The sequence below is a fragment of the Eretmochelys imbricata genome, chromosome 16 (genome assembly GCF_965152235.1).
Source record: "Eretmochelys imbricata isolate rEreImb1 chromosome 16, rEreImb1.hap1, whole genome shotgun sequence".
NCBI lineage: Eukaryota > Metazoa > Chordata > Testudines > Cheloniidae > Eretmochelys > Eretmochelys imbricata.
This window is the reverse complement of record NC_135587.1, coordinates 1,324,063-1,332,250: the sequence shown is the minus strand read 5'-3', so window position 1 is coordinate 1,332,250 and position 8,188 is coordinate 1,324,063. Positions and strand designations below refer to the sequence as shown.

The window sequence follows — 8,188 nt, the reverse complement described above, 5'->3', positions numbered from 1 at the left end:
AGAAACAATCACAGAACCAGACAGACATTATACAGACAAACAATAGCAAAGTGGGAACTATAATGACAAAACAATACAGAAGTGAGGATTTCACATCCCAGCTATTGATAAGTGAGTTCTTGCCAGACAGGATGCTATCAAACTAAGTTTCCTTTTACATTTTCTAGGCACTTTCCTTTCTCTGGAGGTGATAGGCACTATCAGGACAGGATTGTATTCCTAACAGTGCAATAGCACCTTATTTCAATGTGACTAGTTTGGAATGTGAGGATGTGACCATTCACTTCCCAGCTTATGGCTGCCTCTGTTGCTTAGCCAAAGGCCTTAGCCTAAGCACAGGGCCTCAGACGGTCACAGTAAGAGAAGGCCCTTACACCGGCAGACAGTGATTTTGATTCTTTCTTTTATACCTCTATAACTAGCCAAGTGATAAGAATACACCTAAATTCTTAGAGTCTAGGCCTTTACAGACAGGCCTGAATATCTGCTGAAACCCACTGTTCCATCTAAATATGTGTACCATTAATGTTTATAAAATTATAAGAATTGTGTTGTATGGTTTTCACTAAAATATGCTGTGGTTTTGGGAAGAGCCCAGATACTAGCTTTCTAGAGATAATGACAAGGGAGGTAACTAACCCCAGGGTGGGTGCTGAACAGACATCACCAGCACAGGAGTTACAATTCAATGACTCACTCACAGGTGACATACCTCACCCTGTGACTCAGCAATGTCCATCAGACATGCCTGGACTTGTGTTCTCCAAGCACATGGACTAAGGATATAAAACAGAACACAGTGGCCCCATGCTTGGCCTTTTATCCTCCACCAAACCTGTGCTGCAAGCAATAAGGACATTCAGAAGATTGAAGACTCTAACAGAGGAGATTGGCCCAGATTTCAAGAGTGAAACCTATGTACTATGAACTGCAATATTCAGTGGGGTGAGAAAAACTGCTTAATCTAGATGTTGCCCAGTCTAATTGGATTGAGAGTTTAGACTGCATACTTATATTTTATTTTATTTTATTTTGGTAGCCACTCTGACGTTTTGCCTATCACTTATAATCACTTAAAATCTATCTTTTCTAATCAATACACTTATTTTACTTTTCATCTTTACCAGTGAGTTTAAATGAAGTGCGTGGCAAATCTGCTCAGGTTTAAAAAGGCTGGTTTATATCCACTTTCCATTGATGAAGTGGTGAACCAATTAATGAACTTGCACAGCTCGTCTTGAGAAGTGCAAGATGGTATATTCCTGAGGTATAAGGCTGGGAGCAGGGGGCATTCGGCTTGTGCCTTTCTCTGTGTGATTCATGAGTGGCTTTGGGAGCATTCATGCAATCTAGTTGCCTGGGGGGGCTCCACGTGTGGTTGTGCTGAGTGATAACAGTGCCTGCAGAGGTTTGCTGCTTTTCACTAGCAAAGCATTGTGAGAGACAGCCCAGGATGGAGAGATAAGAGGGCACAGTGGTCCCATGGCCCCAGGGTGCACCCCGGGGATCCCGTCAGAAAGCTACCTTATGATGATCTAACTCTCTAATGTGGAACAGGCCTTAGTGTGCTTTACTTTCCCCCTCTCTCCCGACCCTCGCATCCAGTTTCAGTGACACAGTCTGACCCATGATTTCCAGAGTCCTCCCCGATAGTAGCAAATAGTGATAAAGGGGCTGCACAATGCCTGGGACAATGGGATTGGCTTCTCCATCTTGATCACCCCCTGCTCTCTATGGTTTGACAGTCCAGACCCCATGGAACTTCCAAAGTCAAAGAAATTGCACAGAAGAAAGTCTGCATAGAGACTGGTGCATCTGAGACTAGACAGGCTGATTTCAGGGTCCTCAGTGGGGTGTTCCCTCCATGTCTCAGTAACACAGTCTGAGCTGGGATCTGGCCCCCACCCAGAGACAGGGGTGGATTTTCTCTCCAGGGAAAGAGGCTGGCGGGAAAGTGAAGAGCGGGGCCTCATTATCAGCATCAAAAAATGTCACCTGGCCCCTTTCATAGTCCAGACAACCCCGGATCCTGCTGGGGACATGATTCAGGGTCAGGGGAGTCTCGGGGGAGGTGAGAGCTTGGTACCAATCCACCCACCACATCACAGCCCAGATCCCCCCCTCAGGATTACGTCTGATCCCTCCCTTCCTCCTCACAGACTCTCTGGCCACCCCCACAGCCCAGCACATCCCATCTTCCAGCTCCACCTCCCAGCAATGTCTCCCTGAGGTGAATCCTCATGTAGCTGGAGTGGGGATTCCTTCACCTGTCTCATTAAACTGTCAGAAACTGCTCAGCAGGGGCACAGTCTTTGGGGAGTTCCCAGCTGCCCCTTCCTTAGAGTCAAGCCAGAAGCTTTATCGTGCAGTACATATTTCAAGTTTCCTTCTAAGGCATAAATATTTTCCCCAACTCTTTGATGTTCCTCAAATCTTAAAGACATTTGAACAATTTTAATGAGCATTTAATGTGCCCCCTCTACTGCAGTCACAGAGATTGAATGTGACAGTGAATGAGCAAAGCAGGACTTCAGTAAACTCATTGTTTGTGGTATTAAAAAATAACAGCTCTCTCTAAAGAAACACAAAGAACTGTGACAATCTATGCGAGGTCTCAGGGCCTGGTAGTGGCCTGGCTACTACTTCTGTCCTCCTGCCAGCGTCCCCACTTCCAGCAAGGTCCCGGCCCTCTTTGGAGCTCCTGCACAGCGCACGGGCTTGGCAAAATAGAGAACGGCAAAGTCCTCAGGCCACTGGTTTACCCCAGCTGCAGAAGGGGGATCAGGGGCCAGACTGAGGGGGCCTGTGAGAGTCTGGGGCACGGCCACCTGGGACCAGGAAAGGGGAGTCAACCATGAAGGGAAGGAAGCACTGGCAGGAGATGCTTTTGGGGATGCAGGCAGTTGCACAGGTTGCTCTGTAACTGGCTATAATAAGAGGCTACTTCTTCAAGCTGCACCAGCTCGCTGAGATCCATTGAAGCCAGGGAACACACTCAGTGCCCCAGCTGAGAAACTGGCTCAGCGTCACTGCTGTTTCATCACACTGGCCATATTGTTGCAGCTGAGTAATGTGACCTACCCGTGTTGTTGTAAATTAGCTTCCCAGGCCCTGATGCTCCCTGGCAGCCATATGCAGTGTGCTAGCTATTTCATTAAGGAACAGATGGAAAACAAATTCTCAGCTCTGACAGCAAGGTGGGGGGAAGGGGGAGCTCAAACTTTTGCAAAGTTTGGACCCCATCTCAAAGTGACTGTCTCTAGCAGCAGCTCCCCTCCCCTTAACACACTGTGGCCACCACAGCAAATGCTGGTGAGGAAAAGAAATGTGAACAACACATGCCTTATATTTTAGTTGCCTTTGAATGTAAGTTACCTACTGGAAAGAAGAAGGAAGATCAGCACCATCTGATGGGCAGAGCTCCCAAGTTACTAGATTGGTGTGTAACCTTTCTGCCAGGCTGAGTTGATAGCAGCAAGGGCCGGGTTCAGTACATAGGGGTTCCCTCTCAACAATGCAATGCAAAACTGGCTCGAGCCCCCACCCAGTGACCTGGGAAAATCTTACACACACCCCTGGGTGCCTCAAAGAGGCAATACTTCCCCTCTCACAAGCACAGAGTCTCGGTGTAGCAGAAAATCTTTAATAACATGAGGTAAACGACATCAGCATTAAATAGGGAAACCACCACAACTGGGGTCCATAAACCAAACCATGAGCAAAGACTCACCCCAGCAAATTGGGCCATGTCCTTTCCCTTTGGTTCTTGAGTCCAGCAATCCAAAAATCACCCAAAGTCCCAAAAGTCCAACAAGTCAAAAGTCTCTGTCCCTGGTCAGTGCAGCCCCAGGGTTCAAAAGTTTATCTGCAAAGTTTTACCCCCCAGTTTGGGTAGAAATGAGGGTGGGGTGGTTAAGGGGCACCTTACATGGTCAGAGGCCAACTGCCCCACCTCTCTGTCAGGTTCTGCTATAGCCTTCACTGCGAGCCATCCTGCAAACTGCGCTGCTCTGCCATCCATTCTGCAATGTATCTTCAGCCCCCACAACACAGCACCCAGCAATTCCAACTCTTTATTGACTTCAGCTTGTAATAGGAGAGCCTCAATGCTAGAGCACCATTGGCCCAAAGTGAATCCAACTCAGCAGCCTGTAACTAGACTCCTAATAGAATCAAAATTATCTCTGATAGTCTACAGTGACAAGAAGATGTAATTAGTAGTTCAGACCCCAAAAACCAAACCCACACCACCTAGTACAAATATCTAGCCCCAACCTTTTTCAAGCTACTGGCTTTTGGAATCCATGTCCCTTGCCTAGCGAGTGCTACTTAGTTGATGGTGAGTCCCTCCATCATAAAATAGTTCCACTGTCCTTGATTCATACAATCAGGGTAACAACACTTTATTCTTTCTGCCCCAATAATAGAGAAACTGGGGATCCCAGAGCAGCCAAAGTGACCATTTGGGCTGCTGTGGGCTCATGCTAGGCGGGATGGGTGTGCCTATGCAAACAGAAAAGGAGTACTTGTGGCACCTTAGAGACTAACCAATTTATTTGAGCATAAGCTTTCGTGAGCTATAGCTCACTTCATCGGATGCAACTCACGAAAAGCTTATGCTCAAATAAATTGGTTAGTCTCTAAGGTGCCACAAGTACTCCTTTTCTTTTTGCGAATACAGACTAACACGCCGGTTACTCTGAAACCTATGCAAACAAGATCAGCGCCTGAAGTTCTTTTCCACAACTTGCCACAATTCACCACCAGATGTCAGGGTAGAGCTTAGCCTGACTCTGCTTACAGATGGAATGTTCATCAGTTGTGCTGATTTTGGCTGCTTGTTCTGTTGCTCCAAAGAAGGTAGCAGCCTGTCACAGACGCAAGGGAAAGAGAGACATTTGTCCAGTAGCTGATGGCAAAGTGCAGCAAACTAAGAGCTAGCAACCAATGAGTTCAAATATCACCTCTCCTTTTTGTTGTTTGCATTTCCATGCACATCACAACCCATATCCCTAATGACACACCACATCCCCTACCCTGGAAAGCAGGCAAGTATTAGACACTTTCTCCCTCAATTTACTGAGAGGCTGCACAAGGTCACTTCAGGTGGAACTGGGAAGAAAACGCAGCTCTCCACTATAGAAAGCCCAGATGCTAGCCACTCACTTCTACTGCTCTTCAGGATCAATGCCTGTAATAGATATGATTTGGTAATCTATCGCTATCCCACACTCAAGCCAGGAAGAGAACCTCCTGGCAAAGTGTGTGTGTCAAGGCCTATTCCAGTGCTTGGTCCTCAGCAAGAATAGCAATTCCTCCTGAAGGTCAAGTGGTGGAGGTGTGTGCTGGGGACAGGAGTGGCCATAGCACCAGCCCTGTTGCCGTGGAAGTGGGGATTGTGTGGTTCTCTTTGATACATATTTTAATTTCCTTTTTTAATAGTTTATTTAATTCACACAATAGTTAAAACCATTATAATCTGTTGAATCTGGTATATTGTGCCATAAAATTCAAGTGTTCCATATTGCCAAGATCTATCACGCCTTTTGATTGCTGATGTCAGCCACTGGCAGGTTTGGGGGTTGAGAGGTGAAGTGATCAAATCAGCTCTCTGCAGAGCATAGATGAACAATTCCTGATGTATATATTTATATAAAGCACATGACCCAGAGTGCAGGTGGGATAGCAGCACAAGACCCAGGCTATCAACGGAGTCTCTCTCTCACACACACACACACACAGATGTGGGGTAACACAATCAGCTTGGGGGAAAGGGAGAATCCCTTCACTGCCTTCAAAAATCACAGCTGGGTAATTAAAGGGAAATACACAAGGAGAATGGTTTATATGTTTCATTTAAGCGAATGTCAGGCTTAAAAGGAACTGAGAGGGATCTTTCATAAACAGAACCCACTGTAAAAACATACAAAATTTGAAGACGCGTTGTTCTGAAAGGCACTACAGCAAAAATAATGTCCATGAACTATGGGGTGGAATGAATGAGTTGCAATCTCACTTTTGGTAACATTTTATAGATCTCCCTCTCCCTCTCACATTCCCTTTCATTCTTCTTTTTAGAATCAGCAGATCATAAAACTATAGGGATGGAAGGGACCTCAAGAAGTCATCAAGTCAAGTCCAGCCACCAGCACTGTAGCAGGACCAAATAAACCTAGACAGTCACGGACAGCTGTTTGTCTGATTTGTTTTTAAAAGCTCCAATAATAGGGATTCCACGGTTTTCCTTGGAAGCCTATTCCACAGCTTAAATACGCTTATAGTTCAATAGTTTTTCCTAATATCTAACTGTGATGGGGTCCCCGGGGTACAACCTGGAACTGGGGTACCACTGTGCCCTCTTAACTCTCCAGCCTGGGCTATCTCTCAGAATCCTTTGTTAGTGACAAGCAGCAAACTCCTCCAGACACTGTTATCACTCAGCACAACAGTACGTGGAGCCACACACCCAGCTAGAATGCATGAGTGATTTGTGAGTGGCTTTGGGAGCATTCATGCCTTGCACCCCAGAGCTGTACCATCATGCCCTGGTCAGAACCTGACCAGTATACATTTATTACCCAGTCTGCCCCTCTCTCAATGTGGAGATAACATACACAAGCCTTTGTAAGCTGAGCTGAGATTTCCCAAGCACTTCAACTGAAACACAGTGTTTTAGGGAAAATATAAAACAAGTTTATTGTCTACAGAAAGATAGATTTTTAAGTGATTATAAGTGGTGGGCATAAAAGGTCAGAGATAGTTACCAAAGAAAATAAAAGATAAGCATGCAATCTAAATCTTAAACCTTACTACTCTCAGCAGTATTAAGATCAAGCAATTTTCTCACCCCACTGGATGTTACAATTCATAATACACAGGCCTCTCTCTCAAGCCTGAGACTAGTCTCCTCAGCTGAGTCTTTCTGTCTTCCCAGCATTCTTGTTGCTTCCAGCGTAGGTGAGGGAGAAGAAAGGGAAAAGCACGATACTACTGTCTCCTATTTTATATCCTTAGTCCATGTGCCTAGAAGACACTTGCCCAGACATTTTCTGGTGGGTTTTGCTGAGTCACAGGGTTGAGCAATCCCCCTGATGTGGTCTTTTGCGACTGAGTCATAGAGTTGAGCAGTCACCATTGTGTGGTGCTTGTGAAACTGTCATTGAATTGTATATCCCTTGATTACAACTCCCCTGGTGATTAATGGTCGTTGAACTCCCTCCTGGGTGGAGATCATCACCCTTGTAATAGAGACTCTCAAATTTGCAATGTATTTCAGTAACAAACATAAAGCAAAATTTCATAACTTCATGCACGCTAATGATATACATATTTCGACAGAACAATGGGCTTCAGCAGATCATAATCTTTCATATGATATCTTACATGGCATGCTTTGTATTAAATATCCCAACCATATATGGATGATGAATATGGGGGTACAGGGTGCTAATTTGAGGTACGTGTCACATTAACCTAAATCTCCCTTGCTGCAGATTAAGCTCATTACTACTTTTCTTTTATTTCATCCAGTTTGGCACATCATTTTCTCTAGCACACATTTTCCATCACTGCTTCTCTGTCTCCCTCTAACACTCCTCTTTTCCCTATCACAGATCATTCCAACTTGGTTTCCCAGTTCTCTCGCTTGAGTTTATCACTTCCCCTTGTGCTGCCCCCTGAGCATTTTCCTTCTCAGGATTGTTTTGCTTTCACTCTCTCCATTTCAGTTTCCCTCCACTTGCCCAGGCTTCACTGTTTACTCTCGTTTTAATTGATTTTTTTCTTTCATGATTTTTCTCCCTTCTGGTCAAATATGTGCCATATGTGCCTTTCCACTCCACACAGCCAGCTCATCTTCATCCAGATGATGTCACTCCCCTATTATATGCTCCTTTTCCCTGGGGTCCTGGAGGTCACACTCTCCAGTCACTGGGTCTCCTTCTCCTAGGATCCCTGCTGGTGCAGAGCCTCCTGCTTCTCCTCATGTTTCCCTGCCACCCCCACATCTCCCTGTCCCCCAGCCCAGCTAGTAATTTGCCACCAGCCTCCAAATCAATTCTGCCCTCAATCCTATATCAATTCTGATCCCTGAAGCCCCACATCTGCCCCTTCCCCTCAGAGCCCCTCTGCTCCTCCTGCAGCTCCAGGGTTTTCCCTCTCTTCTTATTCATGGAGGGAAGGGGCAGGA

At 45.8% G+C, this 8,188-nt stretch overlaps 1 pseudogene; it reads right to left on the bottom strand.

Moving 5' to 3' along the window:
• Nucleotides 1-1,869: 1,869 nt before the first annotated feature.
• LOC144276251 (zinc finger protein RFP-like) overlaps nt 1,870-8,188 on the bottom strand; it is a 127,169-nt pseudogene continuing 120,850 nt past the window's right edge.